The following is a 16,735-nucleotide window of genomic DNA, read 5'->3' on the forward strand; positions in this document are numbered from 1 at the left end:
AGCTCTTTAGCCTTATTTACACATTATTCTAGATACTTCTTTCCTGCTTTCTTACTATTCCTCACACATTTCCCAACTGTTTGACTTTGACTGGCTGTCTCCCAAGCCTGGAATATATTTCTACCTCAATTCTGATTATTTTTTTGATTGCCAGGATCCTATAAGAATCATCTCAAGGTCTATCTTTGATGTGAGTTCTCTCCTAATTCCCCCATCTGCTAGGGTCCGCCTCTCCAAAAAATATCACCTTATGTCTATTTTGTAACTATTATGTATATTCTGATATATGTGAAAATTGTCCCTTCCAATAGACTGTATGCTTCCAGAGGGCAGGGACAGTTTTAATTTTGTCTTTATATCTCCATCACTTAGAACAATGTTGTAAACCCTTTAGCATCATCATGAAGTAAGAGGAAGTTAAAGAAGGGACAAATGGAAAGAAGTGAAAAAGGTAAAGAAAGAAGAGAAGGAGAAAGGGTTCAGAGGGAGTAAATCTTACAAATTGATACCTGGGTATCCAGATGAACAGGACTTTTGGCTATGCTATCATAAAAAGAATGCTAAGAGGCAGAAGTCTGCCCATGAGACCCAGGACAAATATTTCATCTCCATTGGTCTCAATTTCCCTATAAATAGGGAACCAGGCAACCTCTAGTTCTCTTCTAGTTTTTAAAATCTACATCACCACCAGCCAAAAGCATCCAGGGTAATGGCAAAGTACAGGATCGGTATTAGCAGATTATGGCACAGCAAATAAGAAATTACAAAAAAGACTTGCAGCAAAGGATTATGAGTTTCGATATTCTTTTTAAGTTTGTCTTTGCTTTTTATTAGTTGAAATGAACAGGTTAACCAATTTAATAATTCAATATATAAATTGTTGAATTGTTTAATTCTTGGTGAATAATAGGTTATAGCCTACTTAGTAGATAACTATAATAACTCATATTAATATAGTGGTTTATACTATAGTAGTGACAGAAAGGGATAATAACCAAAATACTGCCCAATGGACTTTAAGGGAATCCTTGTGAAATCAACCAGAGTGGGGGGAATAAGGAGGAATCTTCCCATCCCCAGAGGGTGGGTGGACTCAGAAGAACAAATCTGGATCTGAAAAAAACTCAGAAGCCATCTAACCCAATTGCCTCCTTTTATAAATGAGAAAACTGAGGCACAAACCAATTAAGTGACTTGCCCCCAAATTGCACATGGAGGACATTGACAAGAGTAGCATAGAATGAGCAGCCGTGGAGAATGTCCACATTCACATGCTTACAGATGCACTGAAATATTTGAAAATATCATTGTCATGAATAATAAAGCACAAGTTATCATAATAAATATTGCATTCATGTGGTTATCTTTTTTTTTTACTGTGGATTTTCCTAGTCAGGGATGCAAAAGGTATATGCAACTCCTTTAAAGTAAGGTTGCATGAATGTAGCAGGGAATTCAAAATGGATCCTGATATCGCAAAAGGAGAATAACTCTATGATCTGATTGTTGTCATTGCAGCAAGCTAATGGGCGCCAGATATCAACTTGACTTTTCAGCACCTTGCCAATAAATCACATTCCATTTTAGACCCCTTCAGTCAAGTTCTGCCAGTATTTGATTGGTTCAAGGTCACAGAGGCAAAGAGGGTCTGAGATGAGATTTGAACTAGGTTCCTCTGACTCACTAAGTGATGGTCTTCCCCCAAATTATGGAGTTTTATCATTGGTTGGGACAAGTAATGCAGGCATGTTCATTAGAAGCCTCTAGATGATGCAGTGGATTAGGTGTTGAGACAGGAACATGAGATTGAATTCTGTTTTGCATGCATAGTAGCTTGTAACTCTGGGCAAGTCACTTAACCTCTTTCTGCACCTCAGTTTCCTCACCTATAAAATAGGGATAATAATGTCATTAACCTCATAAAATTGTTGTGAGAATCAAATTAGATAGCACATATAATGATTTTGCAAAATCTAAAAACACTGTATAAATGCTGGCTATTATTGCTGTTGATATAGTCATTGATGGAGAATTCCATACCCTTGTCAGCAAGCCCCTTCTGCTTAGCAAACCTAGGACTTCTATGATCTTCTAATCCCAGTCTCCCAAACTCTTTCCCTTCCTTCATTTTGACCACATCTTTTTCTAACTTCTAATCATCCAATTCAATAAACATTCCTAGCAACTTATTTTTTTCAAAGCCCCATGGGACCTGAAATGAATTTTGGGCTGCTCTGGGGCTGAGGAGGGCATTCATTGGTCTGGGGGCTGTGGCGGTACCGTGGAGCCTGCCGGAACCTCATGGAATAGGCTCCCACCATGGCTCAGAATGGTGATAGTGAAAAAATGACTGATCTGGAGTCCAAAATATGCCAACAAATTGAGTACTATTTTGGTGACTTTAATCTTCCATGAGAAAAATTTTTAAAGGAAAAGATCAAAATAGATGATGGCTGGGTTCCTTTAGAGACCATGATCAAATTCAACAGATTAAGCAAACTAACAAAAAACTTCGATGTAATAAGAAGTGCTCTAAAGAAACCAAAGGCAGAACTCATGGAAGTTACTGAGGACAAAACTAAAATCAGAAGATCTCCAAGCAAACCCCTTCCTGAAGTAACAGATGAATATAAAATGAAGTAAAAAACAGATCTATCTATGTTAAAGGTTTTCCAATAGATGCAACCCTTGATGACATAAAAGAATGGTTAGAAGGTAAAGGTCAGGGCGGAGCCAAGATGGCGACATGAAGGGATAGAGTCTTAGGAGCTCTCTGATAAAAACTCATAAACTAAGGACTCTAACTAACCTTTTGAGAGACAGAACCCACAAAGGGACCCAGTGAGGCAGTTCTCCTACTCAAGGTAACCTGGAAAAGAGCAGAAAGGCTCTGCTCCCCAGGTCGGAGGGGTGGCCCGCCAGAGTGAAAGAACTTCAGCCTCCCAGAGTCAGCCCCAGAGTGCTGGAGCCATGGCTCACAGCAGTGGGGGAGTCTCCTGAGCTGCACCCCGGGGAGCACCTGGCACAAAGTGGGAGAACAGCGGGGGACCTCTGCCAGAGTGAGCACGTAGAGCCCAGCCCTCAGGGCATGAGCAGCTTGGTCTTTCAGCAGCCCAGATCTGGAAACAGAAGCAGGTGGAGCCTATAAGCAGGAGCCCCCAGGGCATGAGCCCATTGAGCTTAGGGAGGGGAGTGAAGAGAGAGAGAGAGACTGCCGAGCTCTGTCCTCTGCCCCTGGAACAGGACTCTGGGGCTCTGACCACATTCAGATCCTGATCCCAGTCTAGGCCCTCCAATAGAACAACAGCCCCCCCCACCTCGGCCCGTGGCAGAGGGGGCTGCTTATGGTCATTCACAGACCAGGAGGGAGGACAGAGCCTCACACACTGAGACCCTTGTGGGAGTGTCCCAAAAGCTCAGGAAGCACCCCAAAAATAGGCTTAGGCTGGGAAAATGAGCAAGCAAAGAAACAAGAGGAAGACCATTGAGAAATATTTTGCAAATGAGCCCAAGAAGGATCAAAATACTCAGTCTGAAGATGAGGAAGCACAAGCTCCTGCATCTAAAGACTCCAAGAAAAACAGAAATTGGGCTCAGGCTATGACAGAGCTCAAAAAAGACTTTGAAAATCAAATGAGGGAGTTGGAAGAAAAACTGGGAAAAGAAAGGAGAGAGATGCAGGAAAACCATGAAAATGAAGTCAGCAGCTTAGTCAAGGAAATCCAAAAAAATGCTGAAGAAAATAGCATGCTAAAAAACAGCTTAGGTCAAATGGATAAAACAGTTCAAAAAGTTATTGAGGAGAAGAATGCTTTAAAAAGCAAAATTGGCCAGATGGAAAAGGAGATAAGAAAACTCTCTGAGAACAAATCCTTCAGACAAAGAATAGAATTCAGAGAGATTGATGAATTTACCAGAAATCAGGACTCAATACTTCAAAACCAAAAAAAAATTGAAAAATTAGAAGAAAATGTGAAATATCTCATTGAAAAAACAACTGATATGGAAAACAGACTTAGGAAAGATAATTTAAAAATTATTGGAATACCTGAAAGTCATGATCAGGAAAAGAGCCTTGACATCATTTTCAAAGAATTACTGCAGGAAAATTGCCCTGATATTCTAGAAGCAGAGGGCAAAATAGAAATGGAGAGAATCCACCGATCCCCCTGAGAAAGAGATCCCAAAAAACCAACCCCTAGGAATATTATAGCCAAGTTCCAGAATTCCCAAGTCAAAGAGAAAATATTACAAGCAGCCAGAAGGACACAGTTCAAATATCGTGGAGCTGCAGTCAGGATCACACAGGACTTAGCAGCAACTACATTGGAAGCTCGTAGAACTTGAAATACAATATACCGGAAGGCAAAAGAGCTTAGAATGCAGCCAAGAATGAACTACCCAGCAAGGCTGAATGTCCTCTTCCAGGGAAAAAGATGGACTTTCAATGAACCAGGGGAATTTCAAATGTTCCTTTTGGAATGGCCAGAGCTGAACAGAGGGTTTGATCTTCAGATACAGGACTCAGGTGAAGCATGGAGATTGGAGGAGAGGGAGGAAATATGAGGGACTTAATGAGGATGAACTGCATGTACAGAAAAATGATACTGATAATATTCATATGAACCATCTCAGTTAATAGAGCAGGTAGAGGGAGCTTTTATAGTTGAAGCACAGGAGATAGCTGAATTTGAAGATAAAATATGGTGTAAGAATGGAGTCAATAGGAAAAAAGGGAAATGGAATGGGAGAAAGAAAAAGGAGAGGGGGAATAGGCCAAGATATTTCACATAATAAGATTTTTTTTATTACAATGAGCTATTGCAATGATATGGAAGGGAGGAGGCAAGGGGGAATGAGGGAACCTTTGCTCTCATCAGAGATGGCTAGGAGAGGAAACAGCAAATATACTCAATGGGGTATAGACATCTGGAGTAAGAAGGAGGGGGGAGCAGGGGAAAGGGGTGGGGATGTGAATAAAGGAGGAGAGGATGGACCATGGGGGGAGAGTGGTCAGATATAACACATTATCTTTTTTACTTCTTGCAAGGGGCTGGGATTGGATGGCCTGCCCAGGACCATGGGGCCAGGCGGATTCTGGGCCTAAGGTTTGGTATAGGGGCTCAGGGCTTCTTGGCCCCAGGACCAGGGATCTGTCTGCTGTGCCACTCAGCTACCCTACAGCAGAGTCAGAGTGAAAGGAGAGAGAAAATATAGTACATGGTAGTGGAGAAATAAGAAAGGAGGGAGTTGCGATCAGCAATGTCAACATTGGAAAAATATGGAAGCAACTTTTGTGATGGACTTATCATAAAGAATGTGATCCACCCGTGACAGAGTTGTTGGTGTTGGAACAAAGACTGAAGCACATTTTTTGTTATTATTATTTGAGGGAGGGTGCAGGGCAAATGGGGCTGGGTGGCCTGCTTGGGGTCACATAGCAGGGGGATCTTTGGGTGTCTGGGGCCGGATTTGGATCCAGGTGCTCCTGGCTCAAGGGCCAATGCTCTGTCTGCCACCCAGCCACCCCTACTATTATTACTATTTTATTTTATTTTGGGTCTTTTTTTTTCTTCTTTTTGGTTTTTGCAGGGCAGTGGGGATCGGGTGGCTTGCATGTCACACGGCTGGGTGATTGTTGGATTTAAGAGGCTGGATATGGACTTGGGTGCTCGTGGCTCCAGGGCTGGTGCTTAGTCCATTGCACCACCTGGCCATACCTACAATTATTACTATTATTTTTTTAATTTTAATTTTTTTCCTCTCCCCTTTACTTTTTTTGCCCAAGCAAGTCTATCTATATTCATCGGGGGGGGGGGTATTTTGTTTACTTGTGAACAAGAATATTTTATTAATGTAAAAAAATTGTACAAAATGAGAATAAAAAATAAATTTTAAAAAATGAAAAAAAAAAGAAGGTAAAGGTCAAGTACAAAATATTCAAATGAGGAGAACATTGCATAAAGCACTTAAGGGATCGATATTTGCTGTGTTTGTTAGTGTTGAATCTGCCAAGAAGTTTATAGAAACCCCTGGACAAAAATACAAAGATACAGAGCTGCTGATACTCTTTAAGGAAGATTACTTTGCCAAAAAGAATGAAGAAAGGAAGCAAAATAAAGAAGCTAAAGCAAAAGCTAAACAAGAGCAAGAAGAAAAACAGAGGCAAGCAGAAGATGCTGAATTGAAATCTGGATGAAAAGATTGGATGCTGAAATTTTTGGATGATTTAGATGATCAAACCTGTAGAAAAGATCTGCATACACTTTTTTCTAATCATGGAGAAATAAAGTGGATAGATTTCATCAGAGGAGCAAAAGAGGGAATAATCCTTTTTAAAGAAAAGGCAAAAGAAACACTGAACAAAGCCAATGCAGCAAACGATGGAAACTTAAAATTAAGAAACAAAAATGTAACATAGGAAGCATTAGAAGGAGAAACAGAAAAAGAAGCTTTGAAAAGAATCATTGAAAATCAACAGGAATCCCTAAATAAGTTGAAGTCCAAAGGTCGCAAATTTAAAGGAAAGGGAAGAGGAGGTGGTAAATCTGTGCAGGGTACACCCAATAAAGGAAAAATACAATTCCAAGGCAAGAAAACAAAATTTGATAGTGATGAAGAACAGGAAAATGGTGATGCTGGAGGATCTCTTAAAAGGACACAAGAAGAACCTGAAAAAGAAGAACCTGCACCAAAACAAATGAAAACCGAAAATGGAGCTGGAGACCAGTAGCTTGATAAAAAAAAAAAATTTTATTCATCTTAAATCAATTTTAAGCTGTCAGATTCGAGGGTCTTTAAAAAGAAAACCGAACTAAATCCACTTCAATGTCCCCCTATAACAGAAGGAGAGGCTATTTTTTTTTTTTGTTCAACTTGTGTTTGTTGTTCAAATATCCTTACAACCTGGGATTTTTAATATGTATAGTTTTGTTCATCATATCAAATGTTGGCATTTCAGACATTGATCTGAACATCAAAAGAAAGGTTCTTTCAGTGAAGCTCTGTAATGCTGGAAATACCAGCAAATAAAATATATATACTATATAAAAGACAAAAAAAAGAAATGAATTCTGTTCCACTTTCATTAGAGGACTCCTGTGTACAGAGCACTCCACTAGATGTGGCAAAAGATACCAAATTTAGGTCAGACGCAGGCAGTCCCCACCCTTGTAGAGTTTATAGTCTAAAATGGGTTAATGTGAAAGCATAAGACAATCTAAAAAAAAAACCTCAAAACAAACAAATAAACCAAAACAAAGGGTAGAAGGACCTTTCCTCTACCTCTTCTTGGAGGGCTGCTTGGTGGGGCACTGAGGAGTTAAATGACTTGCTCACTTAGTCAAAAGCATAACTGAAACCTAGGGCTTCCTGGCTCTGAAGCCAGTTCCCTACCCAGTCCACACCCTGCCTCTCCTACCAAAAAACCTCTGAGTTCTAAAGATTTACAAGGACATTCTCAAGTTCTCTCTGAAGAATTTTGGGATTGATTATGCAACATAGGAGTCACAGGCATATGGCATGCCCTCATCAGAGAGGGTGCTGTGCTCTATGCACAAAGCAGAACTGAAGTAGCTTGAAGGAAACATGAGAAGTGTAAGTTTAGATAACCCACCCCAAGTGTTCACATGGGCTATTTGTGCCAGACCTGTGGTAGAGCCTTCCAAGGTTAGATTGGGCTGTTCAGTAGAAAACACGACAAAACTCTCACATCATGATCTCATTTTGGTTCTTTGCAAGAAGGAAGGACAAGAAACGTTAGACTAGAGACAATTCCCAGGCAGGCAAGAGAGAATGGTCTGCTAATCTCTGCAAATACCTCCCCAAAGTTCCCTTAACCTTGATCCTAAGGGTTTAGTATGTCCAGCCTTCAGTCCAAAAAAAAAGGGCATTGACTTTGAAATTAGAGGGTTGAAGCGCAGCCTCATCTGTTAATTTGATCATTTGCCCTTGGTCGAGTCAAGTGTAGGTGTAGGTGCAGGTGCAGGACTAAGGCTGGCTCTAGGTCCAGGTAGCGCTCAAGGTCCAGATGTAAGTCTGGCTCTGGTCTCCTCATTGGCCAAGTGAGTCCGGCTTCCAGACCTGCGCTTGAGACCCAGCAGCCCTCCGACCCTGGAACCCGGTCACCCCTTGTGGCCTCCATGACTCTGCCCTTCCTCCAGGGCTCCCCCTCCGGGCTGGGTGCTGGAGAGCCTCCAGGGACCCAGAGCTCCCAGCAGAGGACAACCCCGCTAGCCCGAATGGGAGGTCTCCAGCGTTCGCTCCGACAAGCCCAGCGCCCCCTTCTTTGTCCCCTTCGCACCCCCCACTCCAGGCTGGCTCCGCAGGGATCCCCCCTCTCCCCTTCCCCGGCGCCTGTCAGTCAAACGGAGGCACTTGGAAGTTCGACCGTGGCCAAAAGGAAGCAGATTTCAAAACACGCGTCTCTTGGCCTTGGCTTCCTTCGGGCCGACCTGCCCCCCGCTCGCTCCTACTGCTCTGCCCCCTGGACCGAGCAAAGTCAGGAAGAAGCAGAAAAGCTGGAGGGAGGGCAGGGGGAGCTGGGGGAGGGGGCTGCCCCATCATCTGTCATGTCACTCAGAGGGACTTTGGTGCAAAGCCCGACCTGAGCCCCCAGAGATGGAGGGGGCTGATTGGGGGGCGGGGGGGCTGTGGGAGAGGGGACTGGAGTAGGGATGGAGGCAGCTGCTTCAGTTTCCTTAAGGAGGGAAGGGAGGAGTGGAGAGAGACGGGGAGGAGGGTCAAAATGAAAGGGTAATGGAAACAGGCAGACACAGTCAGAGACAGGGGCGGGAGGGGGAGGGAAGGGATTGAAAAAGAAGAGGAGCTTTTGGGAGACTATGACTTTATAGAGAAAGGGGGCTTTGGGGGGGTTGGAGCACACCCAGGAGCTATGCCGGGAGACAGAACTGGCTGCGGTAGAAACCTGTTGGAAGTGGGGCAGTTCAGTTGCCATGGTTTCTGGTCCCTGGGAGGTGCCCTCACTTTGCTGGTGTGCCAGTAGGGCAAGTAGCCTTGAGAATCATGGGGTATCTGTGCCCTGCTGGGGGTGGGGAGAAGGGGGAAGGATGGGGAGGGGGAGGTTGGTAAATTGCTCCATAGTTCAAGTACAGGTAACCCAGCCACTGTCCAGGTTAAGCTTCAGGATGAACCATCACACTCAATCAGTCTGGGGGGAAGATGGGGGGAGAGGGGAGGGAGGAAGGAGGGCTTAGCTATCTTGTATTTGACAATAAAATCTCATTGTTTCCATTCTCGGGGATTTAAAAGATGATCCCAAAGCCTGAACAGTCCAAAGGAATAAATCTTGAATAGTAGAACTTCAAGAATGGTAAGAACCAGTGATAGAGATGTGTTTGGCATTCTTGGGCCCTGTCTGGTGACAAGCCCCATCCCACAATGGCGACATGCTGCCATTATGTGAAATGTGGGAAAGCCATAGAAATGAGAAGAGCAAAAAAATAAAAATAAAATAAAATAAAAAAGAAATGAGAAGAGCAAGCTCTGAACTGCAAGGGCAGAAAAGGCCTGAAGTGGAGAATGGGTGGGGAGGGGGGAGTGGAGGGACTCTAGCTATTGAAGGGATTAGAATCTCTTCTTCATTATACAGGGTCAGGGTCTTTCTAGTTTTGTGGTTAGTGGGTCCCAGTCAAGTAGTCATTAATGTATGTGAAAGTGAGATATAAATATGGTCTCATTATTCACACTGTTCCCTCAATGAGGTTGGTTTGGTTTTTGGTCTTTTTTTAAATGGAGATATTCTCCTTGTGCATCTTTCTAAAAGGGAGGACCTAGGGTAGATTTCAGAGATATTAGTCCTTAGAGCCTGAGAGACTCTTAAAGGTTTTCTTTTTTAAACACTATTATCCTGTCTCTTTCACAGCCTTGAACTCAGAGCAGGAAACTGGCTTAGTCTCTCGGATCTAAAATGTTGTTGGGTCAAGAGGTGAGAACTTTCTGGATTGAGAACCTTGAGTACCAGGGAGGGAGAAATTAGAGAACATAAGAGCCTTTACTGATGATCTGAAAAACTGGATGTGATTTGGACCCACAATGACCTTGAAACCTTAAAGCCTTGACCCTTCCATTTACTCTCTGCCCTTCTTCCTTTTCTTTCCATCTCCATAAGCTCAGGAATCTCTCTCTTAACTAATGCTAGGAGAAAAGGACATGGTCAGTCAGTTAAGAAGCATTTATTAACTGAGGCGGCTAGGTGGTACAGTGGATAGAGCACCGGCCCTGGAGTCAGGAGTACCTGGGTTCAAATCCAGTCTCACACTTAATAATGACCTAGCTGTGTGGCCTTGGGCAAGCCACTTAACCCCGTTTGCCTTGCAAAAACCTAAAGACAAAAGCATTTATTAAGTGCCCACTCTGGCAATTATTGTTCTAAGCCAGGACTATTCCAGATTCTATTCCAGGTTCAATCGTTATATTACAGTGTGAACCCCTCCATCTTTCTGTGTTTGGATCTCTTTACTATAATTGCCACTTTTCTCAACATACCCCTTGGGGATTTTATGATCCCCTCAAAACCTCCCTCAAAAGATCTGAGTTTAAACCAGGTCTTTAATAGTCCTTAGATGTGTGAGCTTGAGTAAGACACATGATTTCTTTCTTTGTAAAATGAGGATGACATTTACGTTGCTTTTTTCATAAGGTTGTGCTGATGATACTACATTGTAGCATTAAAAAGCTATGAAAGGACAGCTAGAGCCAGGCCCTGGGGTCAAGAGGACCTGAGTTCAAATTCAGTCTTGGACACTTAACACTTAGTTGTGTGACATTGGGCAAGTTGCAAAAACAATATCAAAAAAAGGGGAAAAGTCATGGAAATGAGAATTCTTGCTGGCTCAAGCAGTAGCAGCTATGAGAAGGGGGAGGAAGAAGAGGAAAAGGAGAAGAAAGAAGAAGAGGAGGAAAAGGAAAAATAGGAGGAGGGAGAAGGAGGAAGAGGAGGAGGAAGAGAAAAGAAAGAGATGAGGAAGAGGAGGAGGAGATGGTGGTGGTGGTGGAGGTGGAGAAGAAAGAGAACTTGGTTCCTATGACTGACTGCCCCTTCCTTCCCTATTCTCCAATGGTAATGAGATAATGAGATTTTTATTTGTTTACTTTAATCATATATAGTCACAACATGAGGAACAACAAAAGAATGAAAGAAGGTGGTCCCCTAACCTCATAGATAAAAAGGAGACCTGAAAACCAAATACATGGATTATTGTTAGAATCCTAAATTTATTATATCATGAATCCCATGGGATGATAAATATGAGGTAGATGTTCCTTATCACTTCTTGAAAATGGAGGAACAGAGTTTTATCTCCCACCTCTGAGTCTTTGCAAAAATATATCCCTTCTTTCTTCATCTTAGGCTCACAGAATCCCTAGGTTTTCCCCAAAACACAGCTTTGGGGTTTTATTCTGTATCATTGCTTTCCTGCTTCCTACTCTATCCCACCCCACTTTCACATCAGCCATTGACCTTTATTGAATTTCTTGGCATGATTTTCTATAAAAATGGTTTTTACCTCTGTGTATGCTTGTTGCATTCCTTCATTAGAATACAAACTCCCAGAGGGGAGGAATTATTTCATATCTGTCTTTGTATCCCCATTATTTAACACACTAGTCTTCCCTTTTCTTCTTCTTCTTCTTCTTCTTCTTCTTCTTCTTCTTCTTCCTCTTCCTCTTCCTCTTCTTTTTCTTCCTCCCCTTCCCCCTCTCTCTTCCCCCTCTCCTTCCCTCTCCTCCCCTCTCCCCTTCCTTTTCCTCCTCCTCCTTCCTCCTCCCCTTCTCTTTTCCCTTCCTCTCCCCTCCTCCCCTTCCTCTTCCTTCCTCCTCCTCCTTCTCCTCCTCCTCCTCCTCCTCCTCCTCCTAGCTACCACTAGGACACCGTAGATGCTAGTAAATGTTTGTTGAACTATGACTATTATTATTATTATTATTATTACCCACCCCCACAGAAAGCATGCTGAAAGGAGGGGAAATACATGGAGGTTGGGGGTGGGAAGAAGTCCTGCAGAGGGAGCAGCTGTCTCTAGGAGATTTTTCCTCTTGCTAATTTTTACCTGATGCCTGGCAAGGCCCACACACTGTACCACATGGGATGCCCACATCTGGAGCAGCTGTGCCCCACCCTGAACACATGGTCTGTCCACCAGACCTCTTGTATACTCCTCTCCTCAGTCCCTCCAACACTGATGCTCTCTTTGCTTCCCACCCTCAGATTTTTGCCCATAATCTGCATATTTAACAGCTTGCCACTTTGCCAATCCAAAGTTGAAGACCTGCTCCACTAAGAGCCCTGGGGATGTTTCATTAAATCGTATCCAAAGCACTGAAGGCAGGCTTTTCCGTGGAGTGAGGCTGAGGGGGCGCACAAAGAGGCAGGGGTGAAGTTGGACTTTTGGACACTAATAATCCTGATATTTATGCAAATAATACTGATATTAAAGCAGCTGGGAGGCATAGGGGATAGAATTCTACCTCAGTCCTGAGTCTGAATCCTGCCTCAAACACTATTTGCTCTTGTAAAGCTGGGTAAGTCACCTAACCAATCTGAACCTCAATATCTTCATTTGCAAAGAAGAGATATATTTGCTTTACAAGGCTGTTTTGAGGATCAAACAAGATAATAGGGAAAGTTCTTCATAAAGTTTAAATTGTTATGTGAATTTATGATGATGATGATGATGATGATGATGATGAAGATAACGACAATGGTGATGGCAATAGTGATAGTAATGATAGCAACAATCAGTTCTTATATTGGAAAAGCATTTTTAGTCATATAAGAAGACTTTCTTTTTTTAATTTTGTCTTGGAAAAAGCAAAGGATTTTGAGTCAGAAGACATGGGTTCAAGTTCAGATATGCTGAATCATACCTCTAGAGCTAGAAGGAAGCTGAGAGGCCATCTAGTCCAATTTCCTTATTTTACAGCTAGGGCAGCAAAGACCCAGCGTTCTGACTCTAGTGGGGTCCAATTTATTTCCCCTCTTTGTCCCTCAGTTTCCTACTCTATGACATGAGAGAGTAGGACTAAATGGCCATTTAAAGTCCATTCCAAATCTCAGTTTTCTGTGCTCCACATTTCTCTCAGTCTCAGTTTCTTCAGCATTAAATGGGATCACCATACTTGCACTAACTTCAAAGGTTGTCAAAAGGAAACCCATATATAAATATTGATATAGTAAACAAACTACAGAATCTGAATGAATGCTATGTTCACTTTTTAAAAAATTCTGTTATGTTTTTCCTTCCTATGCCATGGTTTTCTTTCTTTTTGCTTAGTCCTAATTCCTTCTATACAAAGTGACTAATATGTAAACATGTTAAACACAAATGTACATATCCAATGTTCACTAGACTGCTGCTGGGGGGCAGGGGGAAGAGAGGGTGGAGGAAAATTGTGCAAAATAAATATTCATGTCAAAAAATAAAATAGAATATCAATAAGATAAATAAATATCAGCATATTATATGTGGACATATTTCATGTTATGCTAGACTATGCTGCCGTGTTGTCATATTATACTAATATTATTTTTATTATGCTTTACTAATATTATACTATATTATTCTATACTAATTCTTTACTATATTATACTGTACAGTTTAGTGTGGTATGATATGATGCAATATGATATATGACATACTGCATATACAGCTGTTTTATATATACAATTTTATTCCATCATCACAACAACTTTGTCACCATCATCTCCATTTGTCATGAGACATCCGATCCTGGAGATAACTTAGCCAGCGTTACAAGTAAATCAGAGTATGGGCTTGTTTATCCTGACACAGTGATGAAGAGGGTCAGAGTTGGAGTCAGGAAGGCTTGAGCTAGAATCTCACCTCAGACACTTAGTAGCTGGTGTCATTCTGAGTAAGTCACTTAAGTCACCTGTTTCAATGTCCCCCAACTGTAAAACTGGGATGATAAAAATTTCTCCCAGAGTTGTTGTGAAGATCAAATGTTTGATCATATCTGTAAAGCAATTAGCACATTGCCTAGCATACAGTAGGTGCTTCATAAATGTTTATCCCCTCCCCTTATCTAGTGCATTTTCACTTGAACTCAGTGGATTCAGACTGAAGCTGCTTGGATAAGTTTCCACATTGACAATTAATATCAGTCAAGTTTGTCCCAAAGATGACTGATGGTTTCTTAGAAGAACTAGGATCCCATAATATTGTCTGGGTGACCTTAGATAAGTCACTTAACTTACCATCATTTCCACATCTGTAAAATAAGATGGTCAGACTAAATGATCTCTGTTGTCTGCTGCAGTTCTAATTCTATGGGACAAACATGAGCCAAATGTGTCCCATGTCCTTCATGATCGTGTTTGCCCTACATGCATCACAATTCAATTCAGTAAACATTCACTAGGCACCTACTATGTATCAGGAGCTGTTCCAGGTGCTAGGAAGAAAAATAAAAACCAAAACTGTCCACAAGAAACGCATTGTGCTAGGGATGAGGATGGATAACACAGACACTGATCAATAAATGCCAAAGTATATCCAAGGTTATGTCTCCTTTTTTCCTCCAAGTTCTACTCAAATTAGTTCCTTGACTTCATCAATTTGGGAGTTCCCTCCCAAATGCACATCACAATCTTCCCATCCTATGTCATTATGCTCCGTGTCCTCTCACAAGTTTGCCAGAGTGAGCCCACCCAACGTGCTGGTAGCCTTCCTCACTTCCTCATAATACTACAAGGGTACTTGTAGAGTGATCCGACCATCTGCTCACTCTCTACATCTGACTGATATGAGAAATATATTAATAGTAATCATTAATGTTGATATAATAACTAATAATTAACAGGACATATTAATAGTGTATAAAAATAGAATAAGCATGACATATTCATTTGTATATTTCATATATTAATATATTTATAATTATGACATTTAAATTGAATATAATACCGTGATCTAGTAATTAATAGTGATATGTTCGTGTATATACATATATACATGTGTGTGTATGAATATATGTGCCTGACTATCTGTCTTGAAGCTTCCCAAAGTGCTTTCATCACAACCACCCAGTGAGTTAAGAGCAAGGTATTATTATTAACCCTGTTTTACAGATGAGAAAACTGAAGCTCTGAGTTATTAAGAGACCTGCCCTAGGGCCAACTAAGTAGCACAGTGGCTAGAGCACCGGTCCTGGAGTTAGGAGGACCTGAGTTCAAATCTGATCTCAGCCACCTAATAATTGCTAAGCTGTGTGCCCTTGAAGTCACTTAACCCCATTGCCTTGCAAAAAGAAAAAAAGAAAAAGAGAGAGAGAGACTTGCCTAAGATCATATAAAAAGTACATGGCAGAGCCAAGATACAAACTATGGGAGATAGCATGTTTTAGTGGATAGAGTGTTGAAAATAGAGACAGGAGGATCTGGGTTTCAATCCTACCTAGGAGGCTTCCTAGCTGTGTAAACAATTTATCCTCTCCTTGCCTCAATTTCTTTAAACAGAAAATAAGGGACTTGATGAGTTCTGAGGATCCTTCCATCTGATAATCTGTGATTTTATGACCCTATGACTGCTGCCTAAATGAAAAATCCTTTTGGTAAATGATGCTTTCTCAAGAACCAAGAATCCTCAGTCAGAGCCTGGCCTCAGTAGAGTTGCTGAGGAAGGATGCCTACAGGCCTCCTCTTCGAGGTTTTTGGTAACCTCTTCCCCAACACCTACCAGAGTGCTCAATGAATTTTGTGACCTCTTTTATTGTGATTGAAGATATCCCTGTCCCCAGATAACGTTTCTGTTCCCAGGTATCCAAGTGCCTGAGAATCTACACAGAGAGTTTCGGCTTACCAGATCCATTTTCACAATGACATAGCCTTGGTAGATTATTGATTTGTTCATCCCTTAGTGTAAATGAATTTCTTTTAGAGGAAGGGCAGCAGGGTAACCCTGGCCTAGTAAAGAGTCCAGAACAAGGCAAACTTTATTATCTTAATGATGGTGTATGCAGAGCTATAACAAAGGTGGGGCAACTGGAACTTTGGTCCCAGGTACCTACATAAGGAGCTAAGTTCTCTGAATATTTGACCTCTGATAATTTTCAGCATGTGATAGGACCTTCACCACTGCCTGGTTTGGTTTTATAGTTTCAGTCTAGCAGGGCTTCTCATTTTTCTCAATTACATAGACCCATAGACCTTCCCCTTCCCCACCTTCTCACCCATCAAAGCAAATTGACTTGAATAGAGAAGAAGTACAGAAAATTGCCTACTTCAGTAAGATAAATATGTATAAGTGGGGATGGAGGCTTTCTATTAATCAGATGTCATCTCTATAGCCATGTTCGTGTCAATGGTCCTTTGGGGCTAGTGTTTGAGGAACTAAATAGTGTTGTTTGGATTTGTTTGATGACATCCTCTGCTGGAGTGGGTCTAGCTGGTGGTTGGTTTATAAATCCTGCCTTCCTCCTCCAGCTGAGTTTGTCCTTGGCCTAGGCATAATAATGTCTGGCCATTCAGGTGGCCTGTAAGAAGAATAGGAAGGGAGGGGATGGGGGCAAGAGAGGCAGGTAGAACAAATAGATGCTACCTGAGTGTCCTCACTGGCCTGGACAATATGTCAGATATACAAAAAATGAGATGAATTTTCTGGGGGGAGGTGCTCCCAAGAACTGAGGTTTTTGCTAACTTCTTGGGTACACTAGGTGATTCCCCCACCCCCTATTTAATTTCTCACAGACGGTGGGA

General features: G+C 41.9%; 1 pseudogene; it reads left to right on the plus strand.

Moving 5' to 3' along the window:
• The first annotated feature begins 2,319 nt into the window (after positions 1-2,319).
• On the plus strand, positions 2,320-6,786 carry LOC141516553 (lupus La protein homolog; annotated as a pseudogene).
• Positions 6,787-16,735: the final 9,949 nt, after the last annotated feature.

This window comes from Macrotis lagotis, chromosome 3 (assembly GCF_037893015.1).
Source record: "Macrotis lagotis isolate mMagLag1 chromosome 3, bilby.v1.9.chrom.fasta, whole genome shotgun sequence".
Classification (NCBI taxonomy): domain Eukaryota; kingdom Metazoa; phylum Chordata; class Mammalia; order Peramelemorphia; family Peramelidae; genus Macrotis; species Macrotis lagotis.